The following is a 25,539-nucleotide window of genomic DNA, read 5'->3' as shown; positions in this document are numbered from 1 at the left end:
GAGGGAACAGTTGATTCTTTTTCGCATAAACGGCAGACGCGTGCTTCAGTTTTTTTTTTTCCTTTTATTTCTTTCGATTATTATTCCATTTCTATTCAATTATACTTCGAAATCTATAACGTTTGACTCTCCAGAGGCCGAGGCGAACATTTTTGCGGTTGATAGACTTTCGAAAGATTATTCAAAGCTGGTGGGCAGCCAGTAGGAGTTTTGAATGAACACGGCTACGCGGGGCTCGTATACCTATAGTTCACTGGCACCATCTGCGCTACGTCTAATGGGTTTTTGATTCTAATTGACAGGAACGCCTTGTTCGATAAGTTCTAACATGATATTGATACAAATGGTTTCAAAGATTGCGGGAAGTACAACGGATACGCGTAATTTTGGCACCGTGGGGTCAACCTTATGTAGATCGAGTGGCAGGCTTCCAAATCTCCAGATTCTGAGCGGGAATAAAATCTTTTTATTTTTACAGAGAAGTCCGGATCTCCCCGTCTACGAAATTCGCGGACTGTTGGCAAACCGCAAAACTAACGCAAAATAGCTTCGACAAAAACTTTCGGGATTATTATTGCGGAGAGGAGTTTCGTTGCACCGTCTACAGCATATGTATGTGTATCTACGGACATATGCGGACACGGTAAATCGTATGAAAACTGCGGGAATCTCGAGCTAGACGGGTAACGGTTGGTAAACGGAGCAATTTGAATAACTACTAGTTGCGTTCAAAAAGCTGAAATTTTCACTGAGAATTCGCAGGAGATCCGTATGTACGTGATTCAGCGCTGTACGTCGATCTGATTTCTGCTTTTTTTTTTTTCTTCAGGTCGCTTTTTACTCTCAATTCGTAGGGGTGGAAATCGTCGGATTCCCCTCTCATTTTTTAGTATAAGTACGACGATATGCGGGAAGTTATTTAATTTATGTTCAGAAAATGTACAAAAGTTAGAGTCATGTTTCAAAAAAATACAAAAAAAGGAACGAAAAAGATCAGCTCTTTTGCACGCTTCGATTGGTGTTGGATCGACGATTTGCGAATATCGTCTTCTTGATAATTAAGCGGACGTGCAAAATACTCGCGAAAATCTAGCCTTGATATAGCTGTACATTTGATTGTGAGAAACAATAAGTGTTTTTATTCTCAGGTTCTACAATCCAGCTGCGAAAAGATTGAAACGAAATTTTGAATATAATGCATACACGTACGTGGAAAAGAACAATTTTTCCGTTGCTGCTCATTTCTCGAAGAGAAAGATAAGATATAATAACGATTTTCACGAGATGGAGTAAGTATGCTTGAAGTTTATACGGGTAGCGCTGCAACATCGGCATTACTCCTCGAGCTGCATTGGAATTTAAGCTGCAAGTACGGGCAGCCGACTCAGCCGATGCTGAAACTTTGTTGCCTTCCAAAAGTTTGATTTCCAGCTACTGCGCACTACACCGTTCTCGATGGATCTTTAAGTTTCGAACGAGTTTGGAAGAGAATATCGCGGATTATGTACCTGCCTTAAAACTATCGTCTAGACGAAAGACTGATGGTAAAGCTGGAGGGGAAAATGTATCTATATACCGAAAGATTTCCCAAACTCCTCGGGGCTGTGGACGGTAGCGATTGTCTCCTTGGTTTGCGACGCCTTCGAGTAACTCGACGCCCATATATACGATTCCCTGAGTTTCTTGGGTAGTTTCGAAGTGAAAAAATTACGATGCGCATTCGTCACCGTACAGTGTCATTAAACCGCGAGGCCGGAGTTCGTTCCGGGATATCAATTACAAAGCCGTTGACCGTCATTCCGAACGAGAAGACCAAGGGAATACCCGGACGAGTATTGACGACACCAAAGAGTTGTTTGTGTACACCTGTACGTATTTTTCAAACTAACGAAATTTAATCGATCTCCGAAAATGGCGTTCTTCCAGGGTGCGGTGTCGTGAGGCGATACCAACGAAACCGTTTCTCCCTCAGAGATGGAAGGGAAAAAAAGAACTCACCGTTATTACTTCTGACCGTAAACCTGTCCAAGGGCGCGTGCCGCGTAGTAGGGCCGCGCATCGAGAGGAATATTCAAAAGGTATTCCACCGACGCCCCTTCGCGAACGTTACTTTTACGCGACGGAGGAGATAGGGGTCGCGCGAGCCTTCGACAACCCAGTACCGCTCGCTCCGCGCCTTCTCTTTAATTTTCGAGATATGTATATACCTGTAAAACTCCGTTTCTCGAATAGCTGTAGGAATGAAATAAAAGAGCAAAAAGATATTAAAAGGAAACGAATCGCGAATCTAATGGGCCTGCGGGATCACGTGCGGGGATGAAGTCTGGAAGAGAGTCGAAGCGGGGTCAGGTAGCGGTGACCTCTGCGAGGACTCGCCGTGTAGCTGTGCCACCGAGGAGCTGAAATAGAAGGTGGAGAAGGAGGAAGAGAGGCATGGAGAGAGGGAGAGAGAGAGGGAGAGAGAGAGAGAGGATGGAAGAGGACGTGTTCATCTGTGCTGAGTTACCGCCTGCCGTTGTAATTACGCTTTCGCGTTGCGTGGCTCGCTTGGAAGGTGCGAGGGGGCAAGAGTTGTAAGGTTGTGGGTGGGAGGGTAGCCGAGGGGGATCTTCACCGTTGGAGTTCTTCATATTTGCTGCGTGCGGCTCTGCGTCGTTCGAACGTATAATATCTACGTATACATATGTATGCATGTATATATGTATATACGCGTGTATTTACATTTCGGTGCATTTTCTGCATCTCTCTCGGGGTTGTCCGTTGCCCCGATTTCCGTTTTCTTTTCTCCTTTTTTTTTTTTTTTCTGGCCTCTCGACCCTCGGCAAGCCGTAAATGGAATAAAACTACGTGCAGCGTGTACCGGGGGTCTGAATAGCTGGAAGCGAGCGAGCGAGTTTAGCGACGAGCGCAACTGCACTCCGCCAAGGTGATTTAAGAATGTCTTACTTCGGTTTTTGCGTAAAGTATAACGCTGAATAACTCTACGTTCTGAAACCATAAGGGTGAACGTCCCCCACCGACTTCTGCCGGTGCGGAGTCTCATTTTTGTCCATTTTCTTTTTCTCTCCTTTCTCTTATTCTCATTATTCTTGTTTTCTCTTATATTAACCCGCGCCTCGAATATACAGCGGAGAATCACACCGCGCGCGGCTTCAACGCCGGAGTCAGCTTTTATACCCGTACTTGTTTGTCTCCTTTTTTCAGGGTTGCACTTTTCGGTTAATTCGGTCAAATACCCCGGGCGCGGTGTCGCTGCGCTTTGCTCGTAAACCGCGGGTGCGTTACATCGAGATAAACTATTAAAACCGAGAAGTTGAGAAAAAATTATCCCCATAAATTACGGGAGACGATTTCTCATCGCGCTGTACATCCAGTGCCCGAGTATAACGTCGACAGCGTTGACACTAATTATAGACATACTGAATACCTGGGCTGGTGGTGGTGGTGGGGAAACGCCTACCGCGGCTAAGAAATTCGGTGGGACATCTCATTCGAAACGAACTCGAGAGATGAAATTCTGTAAATTTATCATAGACGTTAAACCTCGCGCATTCAACTCCTGCGCGGTATATTACGTGTGAGGCGAACGAAGGTCCGCGGCAGCGTCGGCATCCGGAGCAGCGTTGCGATATTGTAAGTTCTTTCGGGCTTGTATACAAACTACAGCGCGTGAAAAACATTCCATAAACCGCATCGTTCGCCGCTTTGAAATGAACCAGCAGCGTGCGATGAATTTCTTCGCAGAATTCGTCATCCGCGAACTCTGCACCGCGCAGCAGCACCCTTTTCTACAACACTCGCCTACTTTGCACGGCGCATGGGTGTGTGCGCGTGTGTGGAAATTTATCATTGCACCTACACTCCGATGTTACGATACGATCGCTCGTGTTTTCAAGCTCAGGCGCATTTTATGGATATATTAAAACATTCGTAACGTGAAAAGTGGCGGGTTTTGGGGCGGGTGAATTATTCATATTCGGGGCATCGCGATCAGTTGATAGAAAAGATAGCCGTGAGTAGTGGCCGTTGCTACTGGTCATACACCTGCCCAACCTACTTTCTGGCACATGAAATTCGTGTATCATCAATGGCTATCGTGGAACGGGTGGCTATCAAGTTCAAACTACGATTTCACCTGATTTGACTTTTTATTCGTTAAACTTTATAGACATAATATCACGCCATTACGAAGTAGCATTCTATTCCGAAACGTTGATGCGCAGTGAAATCTGGAACTGCGGAAATTCGCCGATAACTCGATCGAGCACATTTCAAAATCATCGATTGAATTTTCTATCATCGATCGATTCGAATATGACAACACGAACAACGTAAAGGAAAGTAATCCTACTCGTGCGTACTTAGGTATAGTATACATATTCTTCGACGACCCACCGTCGCTATATTCGTCCGTTACGGTAACAAATTGTTGGCTGTACGTTCCAAACACGTCAGGTCATATTCGGTTAATTTGGTATCCTATACGCGTGGAATGGGGTGACCTTGAAGATAAAATCCGAGTGCCGTCGAAGTGCAATGCGAACAACGTTATAATGCATTTACCCCGTTACCGACCTCAATATAAGGCGGATAATACGTGTGACCTAATTACAGTGTCTACGTGGGGTTTGCAAGGAAGGTGGTATATGTTGACGGTAATGTCGATCGAATCATTGACAGCACGCGTGCAAAATTTTGGTGGAATATCCGCAGGCGTATATATATATATATATATATGGATTAGTTCCTGTACGCTTTCAAAATTTTTCTGGATGTTCGTTCGTTTTGTTCGACGCCCATTTCCGAGTATAACAATGGAAGTTGGCAGAATGGTCCGCTTTCATCCAGCGCTCCACGGGTCGCTACAGACCCGATTTTTACGGCAAAGATCGTTATTGCCCGTCCACCACCATCAGGTTACGCAGAATCCGAAATATTTTATTGTTCAGAGCTTTATACGGTCGTGTAGCGTACTTCCATATACGCAAAACGAACATACACCACGATGTAACGTGCGTTTGTACATGACTTCACTCGCTAATATTACTTCGCCAGAGTATATGTACGTACATATAACGGTGGGCATCGTGCCTTCGCCATATGGTATTCGCCAGAGCTTCTATTATCCGGACGATTTATTCGCTCCCCAACCCTTTATCCATTTATTTATTTATATTCATATATATCGCTATTATTATAATTATCCTTATTATTTACAGCGTTGCTCACGGCAAACAGTTACAGCTTTACGACTTTATTACCAAGCTCCCCCTATTTTTTTTTCTCTTTTTACTTCTTCGCTCATTCCCTTCTCACTCTTCAATTTTTCCTTTCAGTTTTTATTATCATTCTTTACCTGCCCTTAATCCTTTTACGTTTTAATTGCGCTTACCGCGTCGACGCTATGTGCGATGACCACCGACCATATTACAACGGTATACAGAAGCAAGCTTTGCGGAAAAGGTTCTATCGGGATATAGCCGCAGAGAACACCCTCGCGCGCGCACACACACACACACACATTTCCCCCGGAGATTTGCGAGCGGAATATTGCTCGGTGAGTAGTGAAAAGTCTAATATAATTTGTTTTTTACGCTCAGCCGATACGTGGCTTTTTTACCGTCCTGTTTATGCTGCCGCTACCGCTTGCCCCCGGATAATATTCACCTGAATCAAGTGCACCCGTTATCGTAAACACGCTGTTCTTTATCCATAACACGCAATGAGTTTTGTACGCGAGCGCGAATTTTACCTCCGTTTGCCGACGACGTTCGTTCATTTTGTCGCCGCATCAGTTTTCGGCCGTATATTTTCACTTCGTTCGCATCATTCATCCTTGCCAGCATAACTGAAAACGTCGGAGGTCGCGATATCCATTTCATCGTCAGCTACGAGCTCGAGCGGAGTAAATATGATGAAAAGTACGCGCCGTACCTTGCCATGATCGTTTCCACTGCAATATCGCGTCGCGAATTCGTCAAGGTATCGGGGTGAAGTCTTTATTATTCTTTCATAGTTTCGAAATCGATGGTCATTGAATGGTTTCGGTGCAAACGAACCGCAAAACGATTTCCACTGTAAACGCATTGAATGGAAGTCGAATGAGAAAATTTCACCTAGTTTTCAGGCGTACGAAGAGATTCTTTTTAATTTTTTATAATCGCTTTGAACTCCGTTTCGTACGGCAGCTTTTGTTTGATAAAATTACACGCGTCACGTTTTATACTCGTGTATACATTATGTAATAATTCTCATCACCGCCAGTAACTCACGAAGGATTACGAGGAGCAAGCAAAACGGATTGAGGTAAATTCCTGAATTAAGCCGTTGCGAAACTGAACTATCTCAAAAAACTATTCTCGCGCTAGAAAGTGACGTCATGGCGAAATAACAATCAAGAGAAGGCACGAAGCTCAATCGAAGCCCCTCCCGAATCGGGACCTTTGCGGTGACTCGCCCTGTACATCCATCGACGTACGGACTCCCAGATATATCGACGTACAAATGTATTAAAATCCCGGTGGATTTGGCGATAGTGCAACGCGGTGGAGATTTGTATGCATACATGCACGATCGCCGGCTGCTGCGAGATATGTATGCACATATCATAACGGCGAGAAAAAGGAAGACGAGCACGGAGCGACTCCGAAGGTGGACACACGGGGCAGCGACACCAGAGGGTAGTTCCGATTCCGGAGGATCGGGTGGTAGGTGGGTAGGTGTACGTATATCGGTCCGATTCGTCGCACCATAGCCGAAGGATGGGGGAGGGTGGTGCGATGAGTAGAAAGGGTGGAAGGAAGGAAGCGAGTTATAGAAAGGCGAAGGTGGCGTGCGGTAAGGGCGGCGAAGAGAAGATTGAAGAGGGTGCAGGGGGAGAGTCGAGGGAGAACTGGGTTCGGGGGATGGTTCGTCGAAAAGGACCGAAAGAGGGAGTCGAAGTCAAGCGAACTTCGTGGAGGGGGACGTGGCGTACAAGCAGTCGAGGCCTGGTTTCAGGTTGCTCGGCGTGCTCAGTACTGTGGCGAGAGCCGTTGCGAGCGGTGAAGCCTTCTCGCGATCGCCCAATCATTTTATTCGACGATCGTGTTTACGGGATAAAGTGACGGTTTACGAAAACGGAGAGATGCTCGTCTGTCGTTGATCCACGACAAGGAAAAGTAATCGAACAAGATAACGGAGATTCTGTTCGGAGGGATTACGGATGCATAGGATGAAAGATAAAATTCAACTCTAAATAAAACGTAGTTGTTATTCGACGTGAACAGTGATTGTTGTGGGTTATTGGTTTTCCCAGTTTTATATAGTATATTGGTTAATCCCGCCGATGAGAGGTCGGAACTGGTGACGATCGTGGATTATTGTGGTGTTACGTTACGATCGGTGCTGCTAGTTGATATCGGAGCAACGCTCGTACCGCACGTTAGCGGTGCGTACATTGACACGCCGTACTGTGAAGGGAGATGATCTGATCTGGACCAACGAACTGGTTTTATTGAGCCTAGATATTTTCAAACGTCCGTTCACCAAGTGCAGGCAGATCGTCGAGAGAAGCTCAAGACCGTTTTTCGTTTTTCTAATAACGGTAGGTATTCCACTTCAAACATAAGAAACTTCTGAGGGTGGTTGACGCGAAGGTGTAGATCTATCTCTTAAGACCGGAACTAGACCACCCAGATATTCACACACCCCCGTAGGCTAACGCGGGCGATCAAAGAGAGAAGAACAAAAAAAACAAAAAAAAAGAAATAGCGAATTTAAGAGGTGTCACGCGTGGTGGGCGTGAAAGTACCGTTGTGGATATAAAAAATTCTGGTTAGGGGGAAAGTAAGGGAGAAAGGAATTTCAATTAAAGTGCTTATTCATAAAATTCCGGGGGGCAAAATTTTTTCAACGGCGTTCGCATCCCCCGCGGACTTTTTGGAATTGGCCGATACCGGCAATAAGAATAAGTTTCGAAAAAGGAAGCAGAGCAAAAAGAGCGACCGCTCAGATCGGACAACCCATTAAGGGATAGACTGACGGGCAATATCAAAACTAGCGGCAACTTGAAAGGGATTCGTTGCAAGTGGTAAGTTTTTCTATCCCAGATACAAACGCGGCGAGATCTGAAATTGGTTATATTTGGAGATAACTGAGGAGGAGTCGTAAGCTCGTCGAGCCCAGTGGGCATCACCTTCAAAAGAAGACCTTTCGGCGTTGCCGCGCCGCTTTTTTCTCCTTTTCTTCTTCCTCTGTTTTTTATTCTAACGATTTCCCTCTTTCTCGTTCGGAGCACGTATCCCTCGATATTATAGGTGGTGATAAACGTGTAATATACACATCAATGATCAAGACGTATACGAAGTCGGAAGCGTAGCGTACGGCAAGGGGCATAAAACGGGGAAATCTTCAACGGGATATCTCGAGCAGTAGCTCAACTTTAACGATTTTCGGCGATCGGCCGATTGAATCATAAGGAACGAACTGAACTGAAAGATGAGAAGGAGGCGTTTGAGTTTAACGCTTTCTTTTGCTTCGCCCTCGCCGTCTGACGTCTGACGGATGCGTGGAATCACCCGTGTTTTGTTTTTTTTTTTTTTGTCCTATCAAAGAGAACATAATTATACGATTTTATGTCGTGTCTACGCGTTGAGCGATATATCTTCCCGGTTTATAAGATCCGGCAGGATGTGTTCGAACTATAAAGAGAAAAGCTCAGAGGATCCGATTAAAGATTTTCCTTCCCCACTTTTCTTCCGGGTACGCAATTTGCCACGCTTGGTATCGTCGGTTCATTTTGCGCCCGTGCTTTCAATCACCATTTTCGTGAATATCGTAATTTTCTTCATCCTCGAAAAAAATTGTCTCCGCCTTACTACCGCGCGCCCTTCCGAATCGCTACGATATCTGAAACTTTTTCCCCCGAATAATCGCGAACGGTATAATACCCTGCCCATCGTAAATGGATATGAGAAGGCAAAATTTTCGGAACAACTTCTTCGAGGTCTGGGGTGAATCCTGGTATCAGGGTAAACCGGCTCGAAGACACATCGTCAACCGAGAGTGTATTTGTTGAAAGCGCGTTGGGAATGTGGATCAATTATTGACTCTTTAGCGACTCTGGCGTTCGCTGATTTAGAACTAGACGAAAATCTTCGCCCCTATTGCCGGACAGAAGTTACTTTGGAGTAGTACCCTGCAATTAAGAGGGTATAACACAACCGCACGTCCGCCAAGGACGACCACTGTTTACGGGGCTGGAGATTTGACGTATGGTGTGCAGGTGTTTGCGCGTGTGTGCCTCTCTCTCACCGCGCCAAGTTGAGATTCCGAAACACATGGAACTTCGCCACGGCGTTTTCGACGGCGAACACTCGTCGTCTCCGGGAACAACAAAACGAAATTAAAAGCATTGTCGTGTTGCTTACAAAAATAAGAAAAGTCGTCCAGGTGAAACTAGCGGGGCTGCCTGCCCTTCCCTGGAGAATTTCTCTCTTCTCACTTCTCTCCAGCACCTCTTCTCATTTTTACTTTTATTTTTCCGCTCGAGGCACGTGTTCGTAAATCTGAAGAAAAGTGTCCGCTCTTTTCTCAAAGTTTTCTACGCTTCCTCGGTCGCTGCACAGTAGCAGCAGTCGCGACGGTGCGGTGGCAGAGAAATAATCAAAGTTATAAGTAAGAAATGGAAAAGAAAAAGAGCGAAGGAAAGGGAAAACCTGAAACCCGGAAGAGCGAAAAAAGAGAAGAGATGAAAAGATAAAATGGGAAAAAGGAAGAGGAAAAGGAAGAGGAAAATTACGTCGAAGACTTATAGAAAGAGAGAGTATACGTCTATAACCGTTGTCCACCCGCTATCGGCGAATCGTTCAAAGTTCGGATCAGAGCGCGGATGCGATAACCATTAGTCGAGAAATAGGTTCTTTGCAAAGCGAGGAAAAATTGTGGCATCCGCGAAGACGTGGGGGAGTTTCTCGGTGAAGAAAGATTGCGAGGTGGAGGGGGCCGGATAACCGTGGATAACAGCCTCTCGCAACCTGAGGCTGCGATATAGAGGGGGTAGTAGGTATAAAGAAGGAAGAAGCGGTCCACCTTTACGGATATCCTCTTGCGGCGCCCGCATTCGCTATCCTCTTTAAGTATACCGAGCGACCAACCCTCGCCCGCGTATTCGTCCCCTCGGTCTCCTTGCTTTTTGCGCCGGGCCGCGTTTCCGCATGGAAATCACGCTGCCGTTTTGTATGCAACGGTCTTGCAAAATGCTCCATTCAAACGAGCCAAAGAATCCCCGTTTCACGTCACCTGACTTTCTCGACGTGTCGTTTTCTTCGCCCGTCTTCCTTTTACCCCTTAACGGTGTCGCGCGACTAAAATTATTCAATTTTCAATTCACACTACAGCCATCGTCACTTCCACGCGACCGTCTTCTTCTTACCAAGCGACATCTGTCACAACGATTCCGCGGAATAGTCGCTGCAGATTCCCCGTAGGGAACTGAATGCAAGTGTGCGGTAACGTCTTATTTATCCTGGACGGCGGTCGGATTCTTTATTTCATTTTGTCGACGAGTATTTCGAGATCGGTGCAAAATCATAGGAGAATGAATGGCTCGAATATTACCTTTTTAATCTAATCTCCGTGTCGGTAAGTTCGTTACGGGGCGGAATGTACGGTAACGTTGTATTAATTATGCAATTTCAAATAATTGGAGTGGATCGGTTGCCCCGAGAGAGCGCGTTCGAGCTTTTCGACACTCCCTGACCACTCGCTGCGTTTCGTTATAATACGAATAATCAGGATTTGACGAGAAATAATATTAATTTGCACGTTGATTGGCACGACCACTTTGCATGCGTTTTCCACTCCCCCTCTATGATCGTACGGATGTAAAAGGGTTCGGAATATTGAAATAATGACAAAAAGGGTTATCTACTAGGGTTCGGACCTGAATTCAAAGTTGTCAATCCGCAATTAGCCCGATCCAACTGTTACGTTCTACCCGCAGTAATTTGAAAATTTGTGATTCCAATTAGGTGGAAGGAAATTATGCTAAGTCACAACCGATATGATATAAGTTCGCAACGTCGACGAGCCAGCTCAAAAGTATACGTTACGCAAACGATCGCTGGTCGAGCGAACTTAATTTTATTCATAACCTGGTACCCGATTTTGAAAAAAATATAGAAAATTGCTGAAACAGTTGCAAATTGTATGTAGTTGTTTTCAGAGAAAGAATTCTCGTTGCAGGTTGGACAGCAGAAATCAAGTTGCGGGTAGAACGAAAAAAGTTGCGCTCCCAAAAATGACGAGGACTTTCAATAAAGTTTCGCACCCTTTTTCCGTTTGATTACAAACGAAAAATCCTTTGCTACGATTCGCTGTATTGTTTTTTTTAAGTCTGGTGCCAGATCCAAACATTGGAAACGACAGGTATATGTAGTCACCTTACATCCACACATATACGTTATATGGTGATAAAGCGATACCGACAGCAAAGACGGTCGGGCGTCGATCAGGGCTTAAATTATTTGGTGATCTCTTAACGAAATTGGTTTTCCAAAGTTTTTGTCTTTCGATCGCGTTATCGCTTTTCTCTTTCGTTTGTTTGTTCTACCTTTCTCGGGGCGCTTGCTAAAAGCCTTTTAAGAACAGTCAGTCTGGCGAAAATGTCATGTGGAAAAAGTTGTTCTTCTTTCTTCCGTTACCAGTGGGTATATTTTATTTCACAGTCGTTGGAAATGTACGTCAGCTGTTTCTGTTCTAGTCGCTTCTTTCGGTTTCCCTTCCCTACCCGCCAAACAGCTGAGACTCGCACTTTGCGTTGTTATCGTGGTTCCGTTTCTCGCGCTTATTCCGTCATAAATCCTAGAAATATTCAAACTGAACCTCCGTTAACGTCGCACCCGCTACTGCAGGGGTAGCGAAGCAAGCGTGTATCACGCTACACACCCATACATTGTTTGTTGTTGGAATTGTTTGTTATACAGTCTACGTATACACACGTTCACGCTTCCAACGCAGTTACGTAAAGCTAATTAATCGGTGTTTATCGGACGTCGACTTCAACGGCAACCGCGAGTTTGTCGGTAAACAAACAAAGCTTTCCTTCAGCTCTGGTCGTTCGAATAAATGCAATGTAAACACATACGTACATACATAACGCAGAAGTATAAAAACAAATAATAGGTGCGACTTATTCAAAAGTTTTCACATTACACCTTCACTTCGCTTATGTATTTACACGTGTTTCAACGCGCCGCGGTCCGTAATACAAGTACAGTGGTTTCCTGTGAATTATAATTCAACCCTCGCCTAGGTGAATTTACATCGACGATGACCAGGTGTCATCCGGGCGTGTCCGGTATGTGAAACGTGTGTCGGTGGATCATCGAGTATATTGGAATAACCCGACGCATCAGGACTGCCGGTGTCGCACGAGGGCGGAATACGTTAAACTATCGAGTGAGGAAGGGGTTTACCGCTGCAGGGAACTCGCTCTATACGCCGCACCGAGGGGCTAATCTTTATCGGCAGAAAATAATTAACGCTCAAAAAGATCGGGGCTCGTGGACCTTCAACGCGGATGGGAAAAGCCGGGATCGAGGCTCGATCGAGGAGTAAATGAATGCGTGAAACTCGCGCGCCCCGAAGAATACGGAGAAGGAGGCGTTGTACGTCAACGGATAATCTGTAATTTTGTCTCTGACCCTTCAGCGGGCCTCGGATCGTTCCTACTCGGCTCGTGAAATCTGCCCCGTATATATATATATACATATATACTATTACGAATTACAGCGGATAGAATTCGAAGAACGCGACTGTCGAGAGAAGGGTAATTTAGGAGGGCGACGATGCATTAACTCCGTACTATAACTGTCATTTTGTTCGTTCCTTTTCAACGGGGCGTAAATTATATCGGCTGGTAGAAGCGAATTCGAGATGACATTTCCGGTTAAATTGACTAATATTACGTCTGCCTTTCACTAGCGGGGTATCATGACTCGTAGGAAAAAAAAAAAGTAACGCCGCACCCCGCACTTTTCGTCCGTCTCTCGTGGCGCAAACCCTCGCGTAAACCTTCCGATCGCCTCTGCGATCGATTCACCAAATCGTTCCAATGATTGTCGACGGAACGAAGTTTTTCAAATTATTGAATAAGACGAAGTGAATCGGGAAGTGAGTTTCCGTCTCTGTTCGATACTGTTCCATCAGGGGGGGTGGAGGACCGCTATTTGGGGGCGACAGACCCCAGGGCGCAGTTGACATCAACCGCAGTGAATCCACCGCTGCGCCTTCGCGCCGCTGTCGTGCTAGACCACTGGCAATAACGCATCTATAAATATCAGCTGGGACGGGCTCTGGAATAATATAATTATCCTTGTGGTATAGGTATATATATACCGCGTTACGGGGTAGGTTTATCTGTTTTATCTGGTACACCGTTTGTCACACTCCTCCTGAAATATGAACGCCTATCACCGCGTCATTTCCTCAAGGGTTGAGGTCAACTCGGTTCATCTATTGAAGCGACTTTTACACCTGTTAATAAACGGTAACTACAACATCCGCTAATTGGTCTATGCTTTGATCTTATGCGCCAACACTTTCGGTAACGAACAGAAGGGTTAACCACCCCTCCCTCTATACACACGTTGCGTACATACGTATAATTCATATGGGTTATCATCGTATGTATAATTACACATACCCGTAGAATTAGAAGTAGATCTGGATTCGCGTTACGCTTAGCTGACATTTATGGGGCACTTATATGAAACGTAGCGGACAAGTTTTGGTAACTTCTGACTACGCTGTAATTCAGCATTGGTATCTGTGACGTAGCTAATTATAGACCGAAAGAACTCGAGTTTTCACTTAACGTTAGCCGCACCATTTCGCTTGTAGTGCTCTCGGCTTTTTAGACTGCATCGTCGTTTCTACAATGTGCTCTTCAACGGACCAAGAGCTTTGCTTGTGCAAGGGTACATTTTGTGGACTTTTGAAATACATTCAAACCGCTCTCTTCCGCGCATGAAATACTCGTTCAACACGTCAACCCAACCGACCTCCACTTTAAAACTACCGTGGAATCAACATCGACGATGTAAGTTAACTGCGATTCGCTTGATTCGCTGAATCCTCCAAAAACTGCAAGTGTAAATGTGAGAGAACGGCGGCGGGAAATTTAGTTTCTTGACGAATTTAAAAGGTTGAAAATAGTAACAGTTTGCTATTAGCGAGGGGTGGGATTTTGGCGAATTCCACGTTCGCTGAAAACATCAGTTTCTATCCAGTAACCCATCTGTTTCGATGCGTAAGCTATCTCGTTCTCGGGCGTAAGTTTATCGGCCAAAAGCGTAGAACTTAAGCCCGTAGACTGTAGGGAGAAAAGAAGGATCGTGTTCCTTTCTTTTTTCATTTTTTTCTCCCTTTTACCGGGGTTTTTTCAACCTGGTTTTTCCGCGCTCTCTCCGCCCTCGTCTACCTACAATTCGGTAAGTGTAAATTTAAATTTGGGGACGAGAAAAAGTCTCCTTGGCTTCTGGTTCTGCCACCAGACCAGACATGTGGCTACCAAGTTACGGCCTTATCGGGTCGGATGACGGAGCGAGCTCTCTCTCTCTCGAGAGAGAGTACAAGCGCATTATCACTCAATAAGGCAGACGGCATTTAACGGAGAACACATGCTACTAGGTGACGACGTTCTCGTTCGTTTATCCCGCTTCTTCTCGTTCTCTCGTAGATCCTGATTCTGCTGCCCTCCTTCTGCTGTGTACGCGGTGCAGGGGTGGCGTCGCAACGCTCGTGACGAATGTTCGCGATAGGGGAGAGACCCCGGGCCTGAAGAGCTTTACGGGGGTGGATTCGACCCTGAACTCTTCTTCAGACATGCGCACGGTGTGCGAGGAAATCGGTTGAAACACTTTTTCGGTGTTCGTCCGTGCGTCTGCCGACGAGCTACTCCTCCACCGTTTCCCCGTCCACTCGTCGCCCGCAGTCGTAGTTCGTTCGCGCGTTCTCTACTCAGTTTTTACTCTCCGCCTCTTGCCTCGCTGATGCGAATCTATCAAACTCAAAAGCACACCCCAAGGGGTAAGCGGAGTCGCCTCCGACTTCGCGACTCGCGAACTCGAACCCCGAAGACATGCGCTCCCCGCGTGGAAATTGATTGTTTGCGGACGATGCGGAGGTTCGCGAGGCGAGGCACCCCCCTCGCCTCACCGTCTCGCGTACAGGTTGCTGGAAATCTGATTGAAGTAGGTTCGCGACATCCCGGTGTCGCCCGAGGCGGCTTAATAATTTCTTCCCCGTTCGGTAAACCTTCGCATTCTATTCTTTTTCAGCCGTTGCTTCTTCGCCTTCTATATTTGACGGTGAGGCGAACGGTCCCGCTCCGAGCTTGTTGTGGTCTCCAGACATATACGGCGTACCTACATTACGGGGAAAATATTTATTCCATGAAAAATTTTCATCCCCTTCTGAAAACGTACGCGTATGTATTATACGGTTGAATGAAAAAGAGCCGGTAGAAACGGACACGGTTTCAATATTTCTCTTCATTTTTGGAATCCAACAATCGGTTACTGACTCTGAGTCTCGGTTATTTTGCCGACGTGCGTCCAACGGCAGCAGCGCGAGTGGATAGAGCGCCCGAAGAGTATCGCCGTCCTTTCGTACGATGTAGGTACATTCTCCGGGTCGTAAACAACCTCGTAGCGGGCACGTAGCGTCGCGTCGTCCAGGCTACGGAGTTCCACCCACGTCGTAGTACGCGTGGGTGGAAGACAGCGGACATAGTTTTACAATACCCAAGGGTCTCCGGGAACCAGTCGTCGTTGTACATCTGTTCACGTATGTTGTGTACCCCGGCGTACTCGATGATACGTCCGAGTAGTGGAGAGACGTCGTTGGGCGTGGGTCGCGCTTAACTTATATGCATGCGTTTGTAACGTTAAAGGATATACGGTCGCGATGATGTTTTCTGCGCGAGGATTTCTCCCCCTTTTCGCTCTATCCCCTTCGGCCCTTTACCGCCCTTACGCGTCCTTTTCTTATTCTCTCAGATCTTCGGCAGCTGTCCGACCCGCTCGTGTACCGCGGAAGCTCCGGCTTACCGGTATGGTCGGAGGCGTGCTAGTCGCTGTGCCGAGTCGTCGAGATTTCCGGTAGCGTCACGGGCTCCTAGCCAAATTAAACGTATTATCGTCGACGTTCCGGAACGGCCCCGGATCTCGCGTTGATTCGCTTTGAGTACGTGTTTTTCATCCATCTCTTGTGTTATACCGCATCCGAACCGACGAAACCGAGAGACTCGCGGGAAATTTTGTAGATTTATGTTATTTTGGTAAACGATTTTATCTGAAAAAATCCGCTTCAAGCATAGATTACTTGAAAAAAAAAAAAAAAAAAGAATTACACGTACAGGGACTCGGTGGGCGTTGATGAAATCATGTACTCGGTTATACATGTATAACGTAAAATACATACATAAGTAATTTCTGACGGCGGTTCAGAGTACATATTATAGAAGTCCTTTGTCTTTTGGTAATGATCAGGATCAGAGTAAACTCCGAGAAGCCCTTCGAGTTACCGACGGACTTTATGCTAATCCTCTTTGGGCCTGGCCAAGGCGCGGCGTTGTCCACGCTAATAATCATCTCGGGGACTCGGGGTTTCGACCGGACAACCCCGTGTCCCAAGACTAGCAATTATCACGCTGGTACGTGGTTAGAAAATTCTTGGCTATCATTACCCCCGGCGTAAGGACTCGGGCGACGCATCGCCGACGAGATAACACATGCAGGCGACTGTGACGTCCCCCCGCTGTCGTACGTGAATCCCTCACAGTGTGATTTCTTTTGTTTCGTTTGGCTCGCGAAGATGGGACAGGGGAAGAGAAAAAGCTCAAATTAAATGAGCCACGTAGTAACTGTGACGACGACGTCGAGCGGGCGGACAAATTCCTCAGGCTTTGTACTGCGGTAGACATTTTGAAGGCAAAGAGACGAGAAATAGTTCTCGTATTTCCTTGGGTAATTTCAGTTTTTTTTTTTTTTTGTTTTTTTTTTCCATTCCCGTGACTTTTCTTATTTTCATCCCCGTGGTCTGGACGACGGTGTCGTTGGTGGGTTTTCCTTTGTCGTTTCGACTTCAGTCACTTCATACCCCCGAGGAAGTTTACCGTGGAGACGAGAGACCCGGAGTACACGGAGCGACGTGTGCGCGGGTGGGCCGAATCGAGCCGTTGGTTACGTTACGACGGGGTATACCTACGAGCGCACTCACGGAACGCTCCGGAGGTGTTCCTCGAGGTTCGCGAAGAGGACGATTTAAATTTAAATAAGCGTGACAAAGCTGCGATAAAATATAATTAAGTTTCGCGGAGGTGGTGTCGGCGGCGGCGGCGGCGGCGGCGGAATAAGAAAGAGAATAAGAAAGAGAAAGGCACCGGCGCCGTGAGCCCCCGGGCCCAAGCGGTCGAGGAGCGAGCGAGGGAGTCGAATGTAAGGGGGTCCGAGAGACTCCGCTGAAAGAGGTCCTCGCGGAGGGCGAAGTAGAAAGTAGAGAATCGAGGGTAGAGGGTATCACGTCGCTACTTAACTTGACGAACTTAATGGGCGGAGGCGTAATGGGTGCAGCCCGCGAAAAAACGTAATTAAGGAAAGGAAGGATACCAAGCCGTTCCGGGGGCGAAGATTTATGCATCGCTGCCCTCTCCGCAGTGTTGGCGGACCCGTTCTCGTTCTCGTTCGCCTCGGCGTACGGGGAACGAAAAGTGGAAGAGAGGACGAGGAGGATCCCGCCGGAGGTTCGCCGTAGAATACGATCGTCTACCAAGCGGTATTACCGGGCAGGGTATCTACGCTGCCAAGGGTATATGCAGATAGCGCCGAAGCATTTCTCATCCTAATGTGATTTATGGGGGATTTTTAACCCCGGGTAATGGGTGGCGGAGGGACGCAGGAACCGGGAACATCGGTGCTCCTCTTTCGATCGTCGACACTTCCACTCGCGCGACAAAAATAAAAATACAACAAATAGGATGGTGAAAAAAGAATCCTCTCTCGAATTTCGAGTACCCCATCGGGACAACGTACCGCCGCTCCATCCTCCGAGTAATTATTATTTTTTCACGAGAATTAGAAACTGAGCATATAATTAATGTAATGTAAAAAACTCATTCCCTCTCCTTGTTGGAGTCGAATTATGAATGTACCAACGTTACCGAGGGATACACGAAGAGAAAAAAAATTCCTTTTCACGAGGAGAAGGGTTTTCCGTAAGATAAAACCGCTGACCGGAAGCTATTTTCTTTATACCCGTCTTGGACGGAATCACCCTGACCCTGTCTATGAACCTTTCGATTGTATCTGCATCCGCTTCAAGAGATGAAAACAAAAAAAGATGAAAAAAGGGGGCGAAAGAAAAAAAGAAGAAAAAAGATGTTACTGCCTCCAAAAGATCACGCGGGCGAGAGCCGCGTTGAGGGACGACCGGGTGGGTCGGTTGGTTTGGTTGGTTGGTTTGGTTGGTTGGTTGGTTGGTTGGTTGGCGGGCTAATGAGTTTTTCATAAAGTCAGGGCTGTCCGTCCGTCGAGCCTCGCGCGTACCTCATTTTCAGTGTTCATTAATCCCTGACATCCCATTACACTTTGCGTCGTAAATAATCGCAGGAGTCTCATACGCGCCTTACATGTTGCGTTGGGATGCCGCGCGAATAAACACTGGATCGTAAAGCATAATCATAAATACTGCCAATGGACGAATGCTCGGTGTGAGGCTGTCGCAGACTCGACGTTGCTTTGATGATGCTGATCCTCAATTCACAGTGAGGTTCGACGCCAAACATCATTATACTCGTCCACGGGCGGTGTGGGTATTTGTGAGACTATACGCCGCGACCAGCAATCATTTCCATCTTCTTCGTCTTTATCTCCATTTCTATCCTCATCTTTCGCAGGTTACTTTTCTTCAAATCTTGACTCGACCACGAACCGATACGATTATATTCATCCGATTTTCGTATAATTTTTTTTTACTTATTATATCGCTTCTAATGAGATCCAAGGAATAAAATCACAACGAATTGGAGCGTATTATAATTGGACGATCCATCCTCGAACGCGGTGTAGTGCAGACGGGAGCCACCAGCTACTTCAGTTTTTATATTATGCGGAAGTTGCGGAAGCGGAAGACCCACTTCGTTGCGGATTACCCGTGGGTCCGTGTTGTAATTATAAAGACTGTCGGTGTCCCGAAGCGACATTTCCGCGAATTACAAGCCGCGCTAATTTTTTTTTTTTTTTTCCCTCCCCCACCCCGCCAGCGTACAGTCGCACACGCACGGAGTTGAAGCTCCGAGCGTTTTTAGGGGATGTTACTTTACTTCCGGTCCTATGGGGATACGCCTCCCGCTCCCGGGAACGCGTAGACGATAAAAACACCGGTTCGCGACTCACGTTTCATCGAGGCAATATAATAAACCAAACGAACGCTTGCGTCTGGCCGTGCCGTACGCACGATTTATGGAACACCTCTCGAGACCGATATTTTTTGTACCCGTAACTCTTCGCCCGGGTCAGGAGGCGAGAATGATTTACGGACTAAATTAAAGCTACTGATAATTTTTCGGGATCATTTCGCGCGTCACCTGCGGCAAGTAAATCCCCGTTTCGAAATCGCGCCAAAATTGCATCCGGAAAGTCACAGTTCAAAGTCCGCGTGATCGTTATCCGCTCGTCCGTCCGGTTCCTCCGGGATTCAGCTGCGAGAAATAACAGGAAACGTCGAAAGACGAAACGAGTGGATATCTCGGAGGTGACACGGCCCACTCCGTTTGCCCACTCGGTATAGTCTGGGCAGCTTTTACATTTCAGAAGTGAATAATTTCCCCACTACTATACCGTTCTCCGTTTCCTGTGGGAATGATAAATTATTTTAGCCCGCCACATTTCCGTTCGTCAGAGCGGAGCAGCGGTTAATAGCGTAACAGAGATACGTATATTTACCACATCTAGAGCACGGTGTGACGTAAGTTCCTATCTCCATCATTCACGTACCGTATTCGTGTACCACGAACATGTGATTGAAACGTATCGGCTATATGTATAGACATACGTTGATACGTTGACGTATCTTGATCGCTCGATCGAGGTCCAATAATCGCAGTTAAGTAACGTTATACGCGTTTATCCGGTAGGTAACTTTTTTTTTCTTCTCATTTTTCGTCCAAGAATCGGTTGCTCTATAGATCGGAATGCCTTCACTCGCCGCGGTAATCGCCGTGAAAATTGTCGGGGAAATAAAACCAATGGCCGAGCTAAGCTTCTCCTTCCTTTGCAAAGAATCCGACTTTATTTATATTGCACAGTATTCCTACGAGGTATACAGATGTATTCGTTACGTACTTATCTCACAGTTCTAGACAAGATGCGCTGAGCTGAGCTGAGCTGAGATTCCCGAGTCGTTATAGACTTCTCGCGTTTCTTTGGTTTCCCCCCCCCCCCCAGTAGGTAGGTAGGTAGGTATACGTATACACGAGGAGCCTGTACCATCGTTTCTCTCGTTCATTTCGTCCCGCGGCTTACGACTCGACGAGGATGACCCCATCGATGAACATGACGTGGTTCGTACCGTAAGTAATTTGCGGGGGCCCATTACGGGCTGAGTTTGTTCTGCCGATTATAGGCAAACTCTAATGACGACAATTATGTCATTTCTGCGGAATTCGACCACCTATCTCGAAGCTTTGGAACAATAGCTTCGTTACCATCCTCGCGTATGGTACACGGGCTGTTCAAAACTTACACATATACGTGTATATATAATGCTTCGTTGTAATTATCAACGCTCTACATAAGTAATAAGTATATCCATTGAAATCGTCAATTCTGTTGATCAACAAATTACTGTGACAAACTTTAATAGTGGAGATAAATTAATTAATCCTTGCGCGAGATTTTAGTCGGGTAATTGAAACGTCGAATACGAAGAGCCTGGCGTGTGACGGTATCGTAAGAACAACTTCAATCTCAAGTATAAACTCGCTCACATCTGAATATATATATCTGTCTTGCATTATACAGGCACTCACGATCGACGAGGATCATTCACTTTCATCTTCACAGTCAGAGAATATCCGATTTGATCAAAAGCAGCTTACAAATGGGGAAGAGTCTCTTTGGAATTTTCACTCATACTTAGGTATGGACTGCAAGTTTGTTTGCATGAGTGTGAAGACCGGGTTAGCTCGGTGGGCACGTCTATCAAGCTAGCACCGCCACAAGAGAAATATTGAGTTCAGTATATGTAATAATTAAATGCTAATTAGATGCTAATTAAATGCTCTAATGCCGAATTTGTCGCTCTGCATTTTATAAAAAAAACCTGTGGCGGTGCCAGCTTGGATTCAAGCTAGCAGCGCCACATTGAAAAATCAGCTAAGAGAGGGTGATTTCGAAAAAGTGATTGGGCAGTAATTAAATGCTAATTAGATGCTCCAATAATACCCAAGGCCCGAATTTGTCGCTCGTCATTTTCGATTTTTTTTCAATTTTTTTCGATTTTTTCTGCCGTCTGTGGGGCTGCTGACGGTGTCGAGGGTCGAATCTACGATGGGGATGACAAATTTGAAAAAATGTACCCCAAGTTTCAGGGCTCTATCTTAATTTGAATCCGTGCCGCTTAATTTTTTAATTCTTGATTTTTTTATTACGGTTAAAATAATTATCCAAAGAATTTGAAACTCTGCAGACTTTATCATCATAAAAGTACCTGCCCTTCGGTAGAATGTGCAAAAATCAATGTCATTTTTAATTTTTACGTGAACTCATGTTGAGACGATTGATTCTATGTCGTATGTTCATTGAATTAGCAATGTCACCAGTCGTCAACCAATGACTCGAACCTGAAAAATTCGATTCGTGTAAAATTTTTGCCACTCGCCTCAAGATGCTTAGTTCACCGAATTCAGCCCTTGAGGATGAAAAAAAATTAAAAACGATGAGCGACAAATTCGTCGTTATAGCATTTAATCAGCATCTAATTATCATTCTATTATTATGTCATTCATTCTCCGGATTTGTCATCCCCATCGTAGATTCGACCCTCGACACCGTCAGCAGCCCCACAGACGGCAGAAAAAATCGAAAAAAATTGAAAAAAAATCGAAAATGACGAGCGACAAATTCGGGCCTTGGGTATTATTGGAGCATCTAATTAGCATTTAATTACTGCCCAATCACTTTTTCGAAATCACCCTCTCTTAGCTGATTTTTCAATGTGGCGCTGCTAGCTTGAATCCAAGCTGGCACCGCCACAGGTTTTTTTTATAAAATGCAGAGCGACAAATTCGGCATTAGAGCATTTAATTAGCATCTAATTAGCATTTAATTATTACATATACTGAACTCAATATTTCTCTTGTGGCGGTGCTAGCTTGATAGACGTTCGGTGGGCTCGTGTTCGAGCCGGAACTTCGTCGAAATAAAATATCAAACCAGTCGAAAGCTTTTGATATTCAGCCCAGCCATTCGTATAGTTTTCGTATAACCTAAGCCTGAAAATAACTCCGACTGATGCACTGCGTCCTTCGAGAATGATCCGAAAACCAGTCGCGTCGAAATTTCTAAAATAAAATTTTCTCTCCAACCACCACAATTTTCGTGGCTACGGATCGTCAACTGACAATGAACGTCCCACTTGATACCTGGAGGGGTGACTATAAATACTCCCACGGGTAGATTCATTCATTCTTTTTTTTTTTTGTTCTTTTTTTTGGGGTGGGGGTGCGAGCACGCGTTTGGAGGTGGATTAACGATGAGCGGCGCACCCCTAGTTCCCCTGTGCAATTCCATCAAATTTAACGTTCGGAAGAAAAGAAGCAAAAAAAATTACGTACATGTATCGACGAAATACACTGCAAAACTGGCATACTAATCTTCAGTAAAATATACTCATTATTAGTATATTTTCCTCTGATAATTATCATATTTTTCGCTAATCATGAGTGGAAATACTGAAGTTTCACCGCATGTCTACCTGAGATGTAAATATGAGCGGTGCGTAATGGGTATAGGTACAATATGTGAGCATGGAAATATCGCTTACTCATGCATACAAATTCTGTACCTTTGCACCATAAAGTTTTATCGAATTGATGTCTGCAGAAGCGATTCATCATGGCGTTGGGGGGGGATTTAGGGGAAAGGGGACGGGAATGTGGAAGAAATCCATCGTGTGCACACGCCGTGTAGCTCAGAGATTCGGTATAAACTCGGAGTCTGTATGTGGCGGGTTACGGATTTATTGAAAATGTTCGACTGAATGTATGTTTATGAAACGGAGCGCTGGGGTAAAAAAAAAACGTCGGCGCAAGAGGACCCACGTCTTACGATAACAGAGCTCAAAGATTTTCGAAGGGAATGTTGTACCGAAAGTGAATTCAGCTATACGTGTATTTCCAATAAACTGAAATCGACGACGAATCTTCGTTGCGCGAAAATTCGACCTCCGTCATTTCGTAGCTAGATGAAAAAATGGCAGCTAACGTCGTCCGTGTAATGCACGTAAAAAGGGGCTGGGGACCGACGATGTTTCTGATGAAATTCCATCCTGATTACATTACACGCTCACGACAAAATTGGAAGTAGATCACAGAGTTATTTCGTCCTTGCGTGAAAATCGATCTTCCCTCGGGTCAAATACCAGATTTAATGATCGGCGGAGTGCGCCAATGACACCACGTGTTCCGGCCACCTAATTTCTCATTCCCATCAACCCCGAAGCCGCGGCAAAATAAGAAGAAAAAACAAAAAAGATCGAAGAATGTATTTGCTCTAATCTTTCCAATCAGCGGTACATGCTATTTCGGTACATATGAAACGCCCCGCGGAACGAGGTTCAATTCAATCTGGATGACCATGTCTTTAGAAGTGTTAATGGTGCCAATGAAAACATCAGTGCGGGGTCAATTTTCTCATTAGACTTCGGGCAAGGCTCCAAATTGGAACCTGGGATCGTACGGAGACACGCATATGTCTCCTCCTTGGGTTTCTCCGTCTGTGCCTTCCTTTAAAAATACACGTATATACAGACATACTCGAGAGATTTTTTTGAGGACGTTAAAGTTCGCCGGGCCACAACAATTTAATCTTCCCAGCAATAACGAGCAATGACACGGCATACAGTTTACGAGCCATACCAAGAGAGTCTGAAGGCAAGAGGGCGTCACATAATTACGTGGTGGCTGCTGCCGCTTTCTACGCTGTTCCGTCGCGCTGCAGAGAACCAAGTTCAGGGGTTCTCAGATACTCGAGGGCGTCAGGAATGGTCGTAACGCCCGGGTACTTTGAGAGATCCGTGAAGAATAGACCAGACGATGGCTGCGCCGTCTCACCGGAACGTGTGTCTCTTCAAGATGAGTTTCGCTCGTTCTCTTCGCCGTGGCGGGTGGAACACGTTCCCCGGGATAGATGTTTCCGGCGCCAGGACTAGAACCGTCTGAAAAATTGGGAGGATATCCGGAATTTCTCGTTATGGGAACGAATTATAATATTGCCTCTGTATTACGGGCGGACGGGGTAGGGGGAGATGGGGGTTAAAGCGTGCAGGTCTTACTACACAGCTGAATTATGCCATTGCAGCAGCTGGTGATATTTTTTTTACCCTCGATATCCTCCGAAAGAGCGTTCGTCTGAAATTTACCTTCCCCAAAGGATTTTCTGACGCATTAAAAATATACTTCCATACACATTACCCCCCTCGTGATCCGAGGATATACACCGCGGCTTTCAACGACAGGATTTACGATATACTCATAATTCAACCTTTTCAAGTACCCACCTACCCCCGTGGCCTCTACCGCTTATACCGCCGCTGGTACTGGATCTGCTACTGTGCTGTTGCTGCTCCGTAGTTCAACGATCATCGATCAAACCTTTTAAAAAGTATCACTTTCCACCCCCGTTCGCGCTTAGAGTTGCGACGCGTAATCGTCTAGACTTTGAACACTCGAGCCATCTCACCGTATACCGTACGATACAGCGGTGAGCAGCTTTCTCGCTCGCGTAGGCGTCGGAGAAAAACGAAATCGGTGTAAAATAAATCCCGGGCATTGTCAATTCTGTACCGAATTGAGGTGTTTGGAATAATTTCAGGACGCTAGCCGGGCAATGTTTTAGCTCGCGTTGTCGGTAGCAGCCGCCGGTGATTCGTTTAGCTAGAAGATACCTGATCGCGCGTTCGCCTAGACCCGTCGCCCTTCTTCCTTTCCTTTTTCGTTCGTACCGGTGCTGCTGCTGCTGCTGCTGATGCCATACGAGGAGCCGCGGTGATGAAAAACGGCAAAAGCGTTCCTCAATCACGCCGCCGCACGATCTGCCGTACACCGAGTGACGAAGAAGAGGTAGGAATAAGCGGATATTATCTTTGAAAGGAGGCTAGACGGGTATTACCGGAAATGGAAGCCCGGATCGAGGTGCCACCGACAAGCGACGCGTCAACAACATAGCCTTACTTGTTCTCGATTCCCGGGTCGCCGATAGTTTGATCTACTGTTTG

At 46.0% G+C, this 25,539-nt stretch overlaps 1 protein-coding gene across 2 annotated transcripts in view; it reads left to right on the top strand.

Annotated features, from left to right (window-relative positions):
- Positions 1-7,006: 7,006 nt before the first annotated feature.
- The window catches only part of LOC105684509 (MOXD1 homolog 2), a 95,545-nt gene continuing 77,012 nt past the window's right edge, over positions 7,007-25,539 (top strand). The window contains exon 1 of one of the 2 annotated variants that reach the window (XM_012397902.3): positions 7,007-7,585. The gene's annotated coding sequence lies outside the window, so the exon portion shown is untranslated. Of the gene's footprint in view, positions 7,586-7,802; positions 8,072-25,539 lie in introns of those variants that run through there. The other variant, XM_020851473.3, reaches the window with a different exon arrangement.

This window comes from Athalia rosae, chromosome 1 (assembly GCF_917208135.1).
Source record: "Athalia rosae chromosome 1, iyAthRosa1.1, whole genome shotgun sequence".
Taxonomy (NCBI): domain Eukaryota; kingdom Metazoa; phylum Arthropoda; class Insecta; order Hymenoptera; family Athaliidae; genus Athalia; species Athalia rosae.
This window is presented reverse-complemented; position numbering and strand designations above follow the sequence as displayed.